Here is a 15,272-nt window from a genome sequence, read left to right on the forward strand (position 1 = left end):
GGTCACCTAGCTTCTCACCTTGACTTTAATGGAACTATTTTTAGGTATACATAGATTGTTTTTCAGTGTTAAATATATGCACAAAAGTTGTGTGATCCATTGATTATAGGTATGAAAGCTGCACCTGGGGAATGGGACTAGGGATGAAAAGTTGGCTTAAAATAATTAGCTTCTTGCCTTTTTGTTAAGAGATGTCATGTTCAATATAATTTAATTTCTTTATACTTCCTTTGCTTCCAGACTTTTAAATACAATTCTTTAGGGAAAATTAGCAAATATTCATTCTGAATGTTGATTTCTCAGGAACAAGGGTAGCTGGAGGAAAAAGAAAGCAAAGGGGTGACTTTCCATGCACTATACGAGTGGGCAAGCATTATTTTGTTCGGGGCTGTGAGCTAAGATTTCTTCTAAGGCATGCAAATCGTAAAGTTCTGATTTGTCAACTGCATGTTGTTTCTTTAGGCACTGATGTATGAAATCCCAAACGAATTCTCCGATGAACATACTGCTAATTGCTTCTCCACCTGCTCTCCAACCTCCTCCACCCCACCCCCTCCACTCCCAATTCAGCCTGTAAGTGTCCGTCATTGGAGATGGATGGTGACACATGCAGTAATAGCAATTCATAAAAGCCAGTTCCAGCCCTTGTCTTCAAGGCTCCTGGATTTTCCACTGCCTGCTTTTGTGTAAGTGAAGTGGATGGAAGTGCTCCTGGCATCAGAATCCACCTCCCTATGCTCCGTTGCTAGAGCTCAGTTGTCGGCTGGAGCTGAGCTAAACAGAAGCATCATCGGAGCTGAGCTGAATTGTATCTGTTTTTTGGGTTTTTTTTCCTCAGTGCGGGGGTGGGTTAGGGGTAGTGTGTAGTGGGGGTTTGGGGTGCTTTGGCTTTTCTTTTTGTGGAGAGAAGAGGTTAGGGGAGAATAACTCACGGTAGGATACAACGTGAAACAGTTCCCTGAAGAGTGTCACGATGTTCCTAGTACAATATTCAGGTATAGTATGTTTTATTTTATCTGAAATTTTCCTTTTGTTTCAAAGTGCATTCCTCTCTTATTTTGCCTCCAGTTCAACTGTACTGAAGGACAAATAAGGTTCTAATGAGCTAAACAAAATAGCTGCATAAAATATGCCTGCCCCTAGCTATAATGTTTGTGGCAGATTGCTATGTAAAATCTGGGTTCTCTGTTAAATTGGTAGTCCCGATCCCTTAATTGTGCATGCTTCTCTGCTGTATTCTTGTTTTGAATTTCTCAAGTCTTATGTCTGCAACTGGTAGTATGTGATATAGCCTAGAGTGTTCGCACAGAAGACAGTGCTTTGGAAGGAAAAAAGCAATTTTTAAAACACTTAGTATGTTGTGTTCCTCTTGAGTTTATTAACTCCTGTGTTTGTTAATTGGTTGTCTAGATTTGAGATATACAGTTAAGAGTAAGTGAATTTCAAATAGGAAGCATTCCAGAACACATTTGTTTGGTAAATTTATTTTTATTTCATTATTTAACTCATATTGATGAACATTACATATTATTGTTGTTGTTTGTTCTCCGGGTAGAAAAAAAGTGCTGAAAACAGCAAGGCTAAACATGCCAGCTCCAAACCGTCTGTATTGTAAAATATCGTTGGACCAGAAGTGTTCCTTAAGTATTCTCTTAAGCTTTCAGAAACAATATTGGTCCATAATAATGAAGAACTTGGAGACTGATCAGGTATTGGTGAATGTTGTTTGAAAGGCTTCTTATACAGCAGTTTGATAGAAAGGATCCTTCCAAATAAAAAAAACCTTAAAAAAGTTTCACTTTCTTGCTGAACAGAACAGAAGCTTAGTTTCTACAACCACATGTTTTGATAAGTTTGAATATCATTTATTGTCAAGGACTTACACCTCCATTCTTGTTTTATTGTCCTTAAAATATTGTGCTCCTGTGCTTAAGAGCTAAAAGATCATGTTCTGTTTTGATACGTGGTTTGACAGTTGATTTCGCTCCTCATTAATTGGACAGCATGCAGATGATGTGGAGAAGTGAGTGAGTGAGAATATTTCAAGGTTACGCTGAAGAGCATACAGTGAACCTTAGTGCCTGGACCAACAGCTGCTGAATTGAATTGTCTGCAATTAAAGCAACAGCAGGTTTGTGTAGTCTCCCTGCAGCCCATTTATTTGAATTTATAGCTTCAGTTTCTTCTTTGGGTAGCGGTTGGTTTGTTTCACTAAGTGTTGGAGAGTTGTGCTTGTTGGATGTTTTCTCTATACTCTAATTCATGCTTGACTCCAGAAGAGCCATCTCTGTACATTTTTAATATGCAAAGTTGTTGAGGTTTTTCTCTTTGGATTAAAACCAGAGAATATCTCGTTTTCTCCACTGTAAAACTAAATAGATATACTTTCATGGAAAATATTGCTTTATTCAATAAGTAGAGGTTTCTCATGGGCCTGTGTTACTGGTTTAAATTTCTGGCAGTGAAAAATGCGGAAAATGTTATGCAACTGGAATTACTATATCTGGAAAGAACTTCTCTATGCTAATAAAAGTGTTTATGTTAAAAAAAATAGTGACATTATCTCCTTGCCATCTCTCAATTCCAGGGTGACCTAATGAATAATGTCAAAGCTAACTAGGTGGCTTTTATGACTGACTTGTATTTGTATCCTAATAGTAAATATATGCTTAATTCCGTCATGGTTTTACTCTATTAAAAAACAACTTAAAATTACAGTATAGTTGTTGGTAATTGACTCATAGTGGATATGATGTAAAACATTTACACAATGGTTTAACATATACTTGATCAATTTTTTCTCATAACCACCCTGTGTGAAATCAGTGGCATTATGATCTCCATTTCAGAGGTAAGAAAACTGAGACTTAGAGAATGAGTAACTGGCCTGAGGTCTTGTATCTAACAAGAGGCAGAGCCCAAACTCATAGGTTAATTGATATGATTCAAGAATCTGTGCTTTTTCTCACCCTTATACCAGGCTGCCTCTCAGTTGATGGATCCAGGGTAAATTTGACTTAAGCTACTAGTCAAGAAGACTAAGTTCAGTCATTTACTAAAAAAAAAAAAAAAATGTGTTGATAGAACTGTAGAGATTTTTTCTGAGCTATTTTTAACATAACATTTATTTTAATATGTGAGTGCTTTCCAGATTAAGTTTATAGATTATGTGGAGAAACATTAGTGTTTTGATTAATTTATACATCAATATGAATGAAGGTAGAGCCTTGTAAAGTTATTGGGAAGTAAAATGTCCGATTGAAAAGGTTAGTGTGGAATATTTTCCTTCTAAAACAAGCTAGTTCGTTTTTAATATTCTGCTCAACATATACGATGGTTTTGGTAAAAGTTATGTGTATACTTTAAAATATACTAGCCAAATATGAAGGGCTATGTTTTAAAATTTGAGTATTTTATCCAGATCAACAGAAAAAATATACAGCTAACTCAGTTTCACACTTTTCTGTTTCTATCTATCTATCTAAAATAGATGAACTTTCTCATCTTTTAAAATTCTCAAATGTTTTCTCAATTTTAAATTCATTCCTTTAAAGGAGAAAGATGAACCCAGGTGCTTGAGTAGCTCATGCTAGTTCTCTGGTAAAACATTCTTTAAAACCTCTTCAGGAAACATTCTTGAAGCAGTCACTCTTAGATCTGAATTTATTAGAGACTATGCCATTTACTGGGGAAATGACTGGATGCTCACACCATAGACAACTCTTCTTTAGCATTTGACAATGAATATTTGAGAATGCTATCAAGAACATGAGTCGGACATAGGGCAAGTATTGTTATGACCTGTTTATGAGACTTTTAGAAAGATGGTAATAGAAATATTGTCTCAGATACCATGTAACTTAGAATTTATCCTTATTTAAGATATCTTTGTATTTTAACATATTTTAAAGTAAAGCTATTCTTATATTTTTCCCCTCCTAGCAAAAAGGAAAGGAGGATGATATAAAGCTCTTTTATCATTATTTAACTTAAATGGAATTCGACACTTAAAAAAATGCAGGAGGGAACTTGAGGGAATGGGTCAGGGTTAGAGGGAAAACTAGGCATGTGATTGGAAGCTCCATGTTAAACTTGGTTTCAGGTGGCAAATTTCTTGTGCAGTCAGAAGCTCTGGCTAACACCCCTCACTCCATTCCTCTTTCTGGAAGCGAGCACTTTAAATATAAACGAAAAAGAGCTTATTATGGTTTTTAAAGGAATTGATATTTTTTGATTGGTGAAAGAAAGTCTTTCATCTGCAAAATAATCATTTTTCCCCCTGCTGTTTGAGGCCAAGAGAAATTAGAAAAGGAGTAGATTTCTAGGTTCCGGCTGTTTTTCCGTTCAGTATACCTTTGAGTGTGTTTTAGGGAAGTGAAATTCAGGTCTTATGGATGTGAGTATAAGGGTTAGTTTACACCAGCGAGTGGTATGTTGGAGCCGACTTGCACTAGCTTACTTAAGGGGAATCACTAAGAATATTTACAAGCTGGAAAACTTACTCATATCTGTCTTTTTTCAAAATGGACTTAAGATACTCATTTTGAGTAATATTAAGGCATGCTGCCTATGCAGGACAGTGTACTGCAGATGTCCCTTGGGCTGCTAAACTATACTGATCACCATTCCTTAGATATAGCACTTGTACCTTCAAGGGTTATTGAACATTGAACTTAGCACAATTAAGTGTGTGTCTTTCACTCATACATACACATGATAATAATAGCTAACATTTATTGAGTGCTTACTATGTGCTAGGCCATGTTACAAATACCTTTTATGTATGAACTCATCAACCTTCACAGCATTCCTGTGAGGTAGGTGATATTATTTTCATTTTAAGGGTAGAAAAAACAGGACAGAATTTATCAATAAGTAACCTGCCTACAGATCACACAATTACTAAGTAGCAGAATCAAGATTCTATTCCAGGAAGCCTGTCTCCAGGGCGTAAGCCCTTAATTACTATGCAGTATGTTGTATGTCTTTGAGGGCACTTCACTGAAGAAGCTGTTTGCCCACTTGTGTGCCACCCATAGAAGATACCCCATTGTCCATATCTTCAGAAGACATAGATGGTGTAGAGCTGTCTGCTCACCAGACTGCTGAGAATTCTACTTTCTTTCTGACCCTCATTGCTGGTACTTTTTATTGCCAGAGTCATGATGGATCATTGCATTCCCAACAGCTTCTAAACACTGCCACTACTCATGCTCTTTTTTCAGATTTTCAGCTTAAAAAAATCTCTTTCATATTCTGTTGCTTCTCTCTCTCTGCAGCCAGACTGCAGTTTTTCTTCCATGCAGCCAGATGGCCAAATCATAGCACATCTTCCCAGTATCTACTCTCTCCCCACTCCATTTTATGCCTAGCTGTTAGTGTTCTTCCTAAATGCAGATCTCATATCACTATCTCCTCAAACGCCTTCTAAAGGATACTTTTTTCCCAAACAGGCATTCAGTGCCATCCATGGTCTTGTTCCAGGTACCCAGAATGCATCTGTACCCCTATCTCCCACTACACAAACTTCTCTAAACCCTATTCACTAGCCACTCTAGCCCACTTGTAGGTCACCAGGTATGCTCCAAATTTTCAAGCTCTTGTGCTTTTCTTCATGTTGTTCTCTGTATTTTAATTGTCATTCTTCTACCTCTCCAATAACTCCAGAGCAACTCACCATTTAAGGTTCAGCTGAAATGACACCTGCTACTATATTATACTTATTTTTGGTTTCTCTTCCTGTACTAGATTGAGCTCCTTGAAGTTAAAAACCTTATTTTACTAATCTCTTAGCACATAGGCTAGCATCTTGTACATACTTAGCATTTACGTGCAATATTCAGATCTTCAGAAACTACACTACCAAAGAGTTTTTCTCCTTTCCTGCTAGCTCAAGATTCAAAGCTGTTCCCAGAGCCTTCGAGTTCCAGAAGCTGAATGGCTATACAGCTTCCGCCCTGTGTAGATATTCTGGAATATTTCTATTCAAAAGATTTGTTTCTAGTGCATCTGTCTTCTTGACTTTTCTCTCTGTATTCATCCTTACTCAGATCTACTATACCTTGAAATCTCCTTCCTTTGCCTTTGTGGAACAGTTTGCACTTTTGTAAGGAGACAAGGGCTTGCCTATGTACACATATTAATACTTACCCGTACAAGAAAATGAATCAGAATGTGTAAACTGATCACTGGAAGTTTTTGATTTATAATCACAGTGTTTCTCAAAATGTGGTTTAGGACCTACCCTTGTCAGCATTACCTAGGGCACATGTTTAGTATGCAGATTCCTGGATCCTCATTCCAGACCTACTGAATCACTCTATGAGTTATCTGCATTTAGCAAACTCCACAGATGATTCTTCTGTACAACTGACTTTCAAGAACCATTGTCCAAAGTCAAAAGTATGATGTTCAATCCTAATTTATATTCTCTGTAGATACAAATATTAATTACATTGTGGAAAAATTATCATTAAAAATGGTTTGAATGATTTGGTCTAAACTCAAAGTCTTGACCTCCTGGTGTCTAGCCCAGTGCTGTCCAATAGAACTTTCTGTGATGATGAAATAATCTCTATGTTTATTGTCCAACACAGTAACCTCTAGCCACATGTGTCTGTTGAGCACTGAAGTGTGGCTACTGCAACTGAGGAGCTGAATATTTTTTGTTTTATATAAATGTAATTAAATTGAAATTTAAATAGTTACATGTGGGTATTGGATGCAGTGCTGGAAGTGCAGCTCCAAAAATCTTGGCTGTCTAGGAGTAATAATTCTCTTAGGGGTCTAGATGGCTACAATGATCATTGTATGGATGGGGAATCAAACAGGAACATTGTTTCCTTTGACACATAGGACATTGCATTTCTCTTTTGAACAGTTTAAATATTTTTGTATTATTTTTCTAATCATATTGGCTTGCTCTTGAGAGTTAATTGTTAAGCCTTGATTTCTGAGCTAGGGATAAGAAAGTAGAGTTAATCAGAAGAAAGAGCTTCTAGCTCCAATGTTTAGGTCATAGACATTTTTATGCATTTTAGCTCTCTTAGACCCTTTAACTATTCTCTTTTGGATTGATCAGCCCCTTAGCCACTCATTACTCATTACTTTTCAGCTTCCATTTCTTTCTCTGAAAAATCTTCCTTGAACCAGTAGTGTACCCCTTTCAGGATGATTTCATTATTTAAATTGCATTAATACTTTGGAGGAATTGAATCAGAAATGGATTGCAGTCTCTACATAAAGAGACATAAATCTAGGCACTCTGTTTTATTATTGTGTGGAGTTCATTATGTGTATTAGTTATACTTGGTGGCTTTCTAAAAAGAACCCAGTGTCAAAATCTATAGTATTAAGAAAAAACACATAGGTAAAATAATGTACTTGACTATTGCCATCTGTGGAAACTATATGATAAATAATTATGCCTGCTTGACCTGCCCTCTGTTGCCTAGATCCCAGGTCTTTGTACTCTTTTTGGTTGCAAAAAATTTTAGCACATCCTGAAATTCCCTTCTCTCCTTTCACATTCTTCACTTTCTTTAGCTCTGCTTTCTGTTTTCAATGGACAGGAGACCACCACCCCCTTTTTTTGTACCATTCAGTCTCACTCCCAGAATCTATTGTTGTATCCAGCCTCACTGAACTGCCTAGAGCAGTTCAAAACGGGTGTTTTAAAGTGCCACTCAGGGCCACCCTGGAGCACTCTGCAAATAGGTTCTTTTGTTTTGAGGACTAAAGAGATAGTGCCACAGCTACAGTTTCGAGAGAAATACATAAAGACAAAACCCATTTGGAACTAAAGGAAAATTTTAACCCCTTGCCTGTCACTTCCCCCAAACTACGTCTACAGTTTTCAGTGACATTTTTATGTTGTTTAGGAAGCCAGACATTTCAGTTTTCAATGAAAAAGTTCTCTCTGATCAGGATGCTTCATAATTCAAACCAGGGTAGAGAAGAAGGCAAATATGTTGTAAACGTATGTTGTAGGACTGTGCTAGGATCTTTCCATAAGTTATTTCATTTAATCCTCGTTAGCCCTCTCAGTAAATGTTGGTTTACTATATATACCACTAACTTTTCTACAGCTCTGTAGAAACTCTGTCTAGACTCCAAAGTCTACATTCCTGTTGCTTTTTACTTACATGTTTACTTAGGAATATGGTTATGTTTTCCATCTGTGTGTGTGTGAGAGAGAGAGAGAGATAGACAGAGACACAGACAGATACAGAGAGACAGAGAGACAGAGAGAGGAGATTCTCAGCATTAGGGTGCTCCCTTACAAAAAAACTCAGATTAGTGTAAAGTGGGAGAATGTAAAGAAAACACTCCCTTTGTTAACTGTCTACCAAACAGGGATTGGGGTGTACCCAGTTAAAGCTTCTGATGAAGAGGTTGTAAAGAAAACAGTTTTTAGATTCTTTATACACTTTACTCATTGCCACTCCCATCCCCTATGCTAGACTGCTAACTCTTGCTGATAAATATGGTTGGCATTTTCCCAAACACTGCCCTTTGGTTTGGAGGTGGGGCAGGAACTACAAATAACTACAACTCTAATATGCTTTCCCGAGTCATAGAAACTTGCCCAGCTTATTCAGCAGAAGTTGTGCAATCTGTATTTACCTAAATTTGTGATAAAGAGTGTAAAGAATTTAAAATAATTGTGACAATCCATATTAATAAAAATTCTGACTATTTTGGAAAAGTTTTTGGGTGGCATATTACATTCTTCCTGGTTATAAATATCACACAAATAGATCATCATCAAAAGTAAATTTGATTCATGCTTTTTAAAGTCTACAGGTGATAAGAGATAGTAAACTATATTAAGAGTGTGCAATATGATATGGCATTTAAAAAGCCAATATGGTTTTGAGTAACTGACATGGATATGGGCAAATAACTTTTTAGAGCAAAGTAGTGAGAATCCCTTTTTAATTGGTAATACGACTATGCCCAAGTTTCCATTCTCTGGAATTGAGATGCTTGAAATGGAAAAGAGCAATTGAAAAGCTTAAGGGATCTAGGGAGAGTGGTTTATGAGGGTGGGATACAAAGTAAATACAACAAAGACAGCTTGAGTAGTTGGTGGATATTGGTGCTCATGGCTATTTTGAGTGGTGTGAGCAATAAAGAGCTCAATCTGGCAGAAAAAGGGATAAGCACAGGCAGAAATATGACCATTGGAGAAATGAGCCTGGGATTCCAGTAGTATCTTTCCCCCTGCCAAGTAGCGTTCATGAATGCCCTACCATGGGCCTCATGAAGCTTTTAACAAGAAGGGAAAGAAATGGTCTGGGAAGAAGTGATCTGGAGGAATTGAAATGAGAAGGGCATAATTGTTTTGTCAAATATTTACAGCTATTTAAAATAAAAAGAACCCCCACCTTGCAGCAAACTCTCCAGAACATTTCCTTTTCTGGCCTCACATCAAGACCAGATGAAGCACAAGCTGTAAAGAAGAACCTCATTCTAACATGGAATATGATCTAAGGCAATACCCTTCTTGGAACTTCTCCAAGGAGATTTATTACTGGAAGTAACAGAAGGGCTGTTAGAACATTAGAACACAGTTCCAAGTCATGAACCCTGAGGTTGGGATTTATAGTAAGGCTCTGGTGTACTAGCTGGACAATGAGTACACATTCATTGCAGATGTTTTCCATTTCAGATTTTTGATATAGGGTTTTTATGTATGCCTAGGATGTCAGTGAGCCAGCATAATTCAGTCAGCACTACGTAGCTAGCACCTACTATATGTGTTACCTATACTTGACCACTCCAATGAGGGAGGTACTTAACTTGAAGCTGTTTAGCCATTTCTGATCCCATGTCACTATTGGTAAGCTGCCCCTTCCCGGATATTAAACTGCCCCTTGCTGTTGTGAAACAGATGATGGATAAGCAGCTTTTCTCTTTTTATCTGAACTTCTCTTTTTCAGTATAGAATCATTCCCAGTAGCTCTAAAATGTGGTTTTAAATCTAGATCATAATGGATCATCTGACAAATGATTCCACATTATGATCCCAAGTTAAAGTTATTGACAGAGAGAAAAGCATTGCAGAATGGAGTGCCAGTTTCTTATGGCGTTTGTGGACTTAGGCCAAAATGTTTGAAAACTTCAGCCAAAGGGTTCATTCTGAAGCTTTAGAAGCAACTTATAAAAATCAGCAGACTACATATTCCGTATCTAGTGAAAAAACAGAGAAGGGTGGAAAGAGAGAAAAGACAGAGTCCAGGATAGTTTGCATTAATTAACTTAACTATTATTAGTATTAAGTACAATGTAGGATCCTGTTCTTACTAATATTTATGGAGTACTACCCTTAAAGCTGTAGACTCAAAAAGAGTAATCCAATAGATAGGCCCGTTGCTAAATGATTGAGCCAGAGACAGCATATAACTATTAGAAATAGCCTAACCCACAACATCAAGTTTTATTATTTCACAGGAAATCACTGTTGGGACTTATGAGTCTATTGGGAATATTTAAGTACTCATTTATTCCTGGATAATGAGGAAATTATTAAGAATGAGAAAAAAGGTTTACAGATGAAAGTTAGTAATATATACATTTTAATAGAATATTAGGGTTATAAGAAGCCTTAAAGGCTATCCAGTCACATCTCCCCCCCGCAGTACATACATATGCAATCTGTTATGTGAACCCATCTACTCCATCCTCAAGTGGTCATCCAGCTTATGCTTGGATATTTCCAATAATTTGGCACTTTCCACTATGAGGTAGCACACTGATCTTTGAATAGCTCCAGTTATTGAATGTTTGCATAAATAAGCCCAAATCTCTTTCCCTTCAGCCTCCACTCATTGCTCCTACTCTCAGGCCTAGAATACAAACTTCAACACGAATTGAGCCCTCTGGAGTTGTATTCTGTGGTAGCCCCGATTCTTCTTACCCCTTGGAGCTTACACCAAGCAACCTCACCCTGCTTCCATATGGTAACCATTCAAATGTTGGAAAACAATCATGTGCTTCCCAAGTGACTGATTTTTTATTAACAGCTGTATTGGGGAATAATTTGCATAAATATAATTCACTTCTTTAAATAATTTAATGATCTTTAGTATATTCAAAGTTATGCAACCATCATTAAAAATCCAACTTTATAACACTTTTATTATCCCCCAAATAAATAAATTCTGAGGGGTTAGCCACTATCTCCCTTTCCCCCCATTCCCCTCAGTGCTAGACAGCCACAAATCTACTATCTCTCTATTGCATTTGCCTCTCTGGACATTCCATATGAATGGGATCATGAAATGTGTATCCTTCTGCATTTGGCTTCTTTCACTTAGCATAATATTTTCAAGGTTCATCCATGTTGTAGCATGTATCATGATTTCCTTTTTATAACTAGATACTATTCCATTGTATTGCTATACCAAATTTTGTTTATTCATGAGTTGATGGACATTTGGGTCATTTCCACTCTTTGGCTATTGTGAATAATGTTGTTATAAGCATTCATGTACAAGTTTTTGTGTGGACATATGTGTTCACTTCTCTCAGGTGTATACCCAGGAGTCATATGGTAACTCTACATCTAACTTTTTGAGGAGCCACCAAAATTGCTTTCCAAAGTGGCCACACTATTTTTTAAATCCCACCAACAATGAATAAGGATTCCAGTTTCTCCACAATCCTGTCAGCACTATTATTATCTAATAATAATAAGCAGCCATTCTAATATGTGCAAAGTGGTATCTTGTGGCTTTGCAAATATTTCCTACCACTCTGTAGACTATTTTTCACTTTCATGATTATGTCATTTCCAATTCTGATGAAGCAAATTTATCTATTTTTTTCTTTTGTAGCTTCTGTTTTGGTGTCATATATAAGAAACCATTGCCTAACTCAAGGTCAAAAAGATTTACTCCTACGTTTTCATCTAAGAGTTTTACATTTTCAGTTTTACATTTTCACATATAGGTCTGTGATCCATTTTTAGTTAATTGTTGTGTGTGATGTGAGGTCAGGGCCCACCTTATTCTTTTGCATGTGGATATCCAGTTGCCCCAGCACCATTTGTTGAAAAGACTATTCTTTCTCCATTGCCTGATCTTAGCACACTTGTCAAAAATCAATTGATGGTTAACATAAGTGTTTAATTTTGGACACTCAGTTCTGTTCCATTGCTCTATATGTCTGCCTTTACGCCACACTGTCTTGACTACTGTAGCTTTGTAGTAATTTCTGAAATTCGGAAGTGAGAGTCTTCCAACTTTGTACGTTTTTTTCAAGATTGTTTTGGTTATTCTGCATCTCTTACATTTTTATATGAATTTTAGAATTAGTGTGTCAATTTCCTTTAAAAAAAAAAAGCCAGCTTGGATTTTGAAAGGGGTTGCATTGAATCCATAGGGTGAATGACTTTTTAAAGGCACAAACCTCACTTAAAATGAGACCCCATAAGGAGTGGCTCCACACACAAAGTAACACCACTTCTGAATCAAAGCTTATACCTTTCACAACTAACTTTTTGTTTCTGAAGTAGCCAGAATCTGCATGGTGTAAATATGTAATATGAGACAACCAAAATGAAGTGCCCTGTTCAGTGACAAACACATCTCTTACATTTGACTGGGATTAGTCCTATCTAAGTGAAGAAACCAAGAAACAGAGTTGAAGGAGAAAATTAACTAAGTCAGAGATGATTTCCTTTCATTCAGTCCCATCCTGGAGTACAGGCATGTATGGGTGTGTGTGTGTGTGTGTGTGTGTACTGTGTGTACATGTGTCAGTGTCAATGTGGTGGTGACTGGCTGTGTATGTGATCTCTGTGCATGTTTCTGTTTTAATCTTTGTGCACAAATATGTGCATATGTGTATGTGTGTGTGGTTTTTGTGTCTTCTGTTTTGCTTTTGAACCCTAGCAACAATACCTTTTGATAATGGAATAGAGTATTTCAAATAAGCTTTGTGGCATTTCATCCTTTTAGCTGAGCTTATCGAGATTTCAGAGTTACACATGAATTTGGCTGTCTCACCTGAAAAAGGTGTTTACAATCTCTCTTTTATTTCTCTGCTTTCCTTCCTCTACTTTATTCCCTTGCTTGAAGCTAGTTTCTCCATTTGCTTCTTGGTTTTTAAGCTGCAGCTCCATATGATTTTCATAGTTTGACCTACCTCCCTGAACTGCTGTGATCACCTGTGCTGCCAATCTTGCAATGCTGATTTATTGTCCTTTGTCCTTTCTTCCCACCTCTTACTACCAAGGGATCACTTGTTATACAGAGCCTTTCTTTCTTTTCTTTTCTTTTTTTTTTCTGCAGAGCCTTTGTAATTCCCTCAGACCTCATATCTCAGGTAGTGCCAAAAGCTTTTCCCAGTTACAGATGTAACAGAGTGTTTGCCATTCTAGGCCATGGCAAATGCTTCTCAGAGTATGGAGAATAGAAGCCAGTTCTTAAGAATGAACTGAATGCAATCAGGATTTTAAAGCTTACAACTAGGAAGCTAGGGTTGTATATTTCCTCTAGCTTAAAGGAAAAAAACTTACTGTCTTTCGTCCTTTTTTCTTTTCCTTTCTTTCCTTTCTTCATTGTTCTCATTAGTGTGATGATCTGCCATGTAGACGTAGATTGGGAATGAAGGTAGGTAATAGTTGGTAAGTAGTAAGTCTAGGCTGATGCTGAAATCAAGTAGAGAGGGAATATACTACCTTGGGGAAATATCAAACCATCGGAGGTTGGGGAGACATAGTTTGAAAAAGATTTCTTGGAGATTCTGATATGATCTTCAGTAAGTATTATACCAGCCTGGTAAAGAATCACTGAGATAAATAAAAATGACTGCTATATGATTCATGAGCATTTTATCAACCTATAATGACTCTGTGTATTTTTAATCAATGTTTTTGCCTTACACAATGAAACAGAAAAACACTAATGCCGAAGAAAATAGAAACTTACTTAGAACAGCCAACTTCACAGATGGTTTCCAATAATTGCAATGTGCTATATCCAGGGGCCCAATGAGGTAAAGAAGTTCTTGGAAACAAGGGAAAAGACATGAGTCCCTCCCATCAGGAAGCTTGCACAAGCCTCTTAGATAGCCTCATCTACTAGAGGGCAGAGAGCAGAAGCAAGAAGAACTATAATCATGCAGCCTGTGGAATGAAAACCACATTCACAGAAAGATAGACAAAATGAAAAGGCAGAGGACTATATACCAGATGAAGGAACAAGATAAAACCCTAGAAAAGCAACTAAATGAAGTGGAGGTAAGCAACATTCCAGAAAAAGAATTCAGAATAATGATAGTGAAGATGATCCAGGACCTTGGAAAAAGAATGCAGGCAAAGATCAAGAAGATGCAAGAAATGTTTAAAAAAGACCTAGAAGAATTAAAGAACAAACACCTAGAAGAATTAAAGAACAAACAGATGAGCAATACAATAACTGAAATGAAAAATACACTACAAGGAATCAATAGCAGAATAACTGAGGCAGAAGAACAGATAAGTGACCTGGAAGACAGAATGGTAGAATTAACTGCCACAGAACAGAGTAAAGAAAAAAGAATGAAATGAAGACAGCCTAAGAGACCTCTGGGACAACATTAAACACACCAACATTTGCATTATAGGGGTCCCAGAAGGAGAAGAGAGAGAGAAAGGACCTGAGAAAATATTTGAAGAGATTATAGTAGAAAACTTCCCTAACATGGGAAAGGAAATAGCCACCAAAGTCCAAGAAGCACAGAGAGTCCCAGGTATGATAAACCCAAGGAGAAACACACCAAGACACATAGTAATCAAATTGACAAAAATTAAAGACAAAGAAAAATTATTAAAAGCAACAAGGGAAAAATGACAAATAACGTGCAAGGGAACTCCCATAAGGTTAACAGCTGATTTCTCAGCAGAAACTCTACAAGCCAGAAGGGACTGGCAAAATATATTTAAAGTGATAAAAGGGAAGAACCTACAACCAAGATTACTCTACCCAGCAAGGATGTCATTCAGATTCAGTGGAGAAATAAAAAGCCTTACAGACAAGCAAAAGCTAGGAGAATTCAGAAACACCAAATCAGCTCTACACAAATGCTGAAGGAACTTCTCTAAGTGGGAGACACAAGAGAAGAAAAGGACATACAAAAACAAACCAAAAACCATTAAGAAAATGGTAATTGGAACATACATATTGATAATTACCTTAAATGTGAATGGATTAAATGCTCCAACCAAAATAAACAGGCTTGCTGAATGGATACAAAAACAAGACCCATATATATGCTGTCTACAA

General features: G+C 37.0%; 1 protein-coding gene across 6 annotated transcripts in view; it reads left to right on the top strand.

Annotated features, from left to right (window-relative positions):
* Positions 1-15,272, top strand: part of ENOX2 (ecto-NOX disulfide-thiol exchanger 2) — a 284,287-nt gene that overhangs the window by 14,358 nt on the left and 254,657 nt on the right. The window contains exons 1-2 of one of the 6 annotated variants that reach the window (XM_022563937.2): positions 866-995; positions 2,004-2,131. The exons of 3 other annotated variants lie outside the window; for them this stretch is intronic. The gene's annotated coding sequence lies outside the window, so the exon portion shown is untranslated. Of the gene's footprint in view, positions 1-863; positions 2,132-15,272 lie in introns of those variants that run through there. 2 more of the 6 variants (XM_022563940.2, XM_089904093.1) reach the window with 2 other exon arrangements.

Source organism: Delphinapterus leucas, chromosome X, assembly GCF_059928025.1.
Source record: "Delphinapterus leucas isolate spDelLeu-1000000601 "Yukka" chromosome X, BTC_Dleu_Yukka2, whole genome shotgun sequence".
Lineage (NCBI taxonomy): Eukaryota > Metazoa > Chordata > Mammalia > Artiodactyla > Monodontidae > Delphinapterus > Delphinapterus leucas.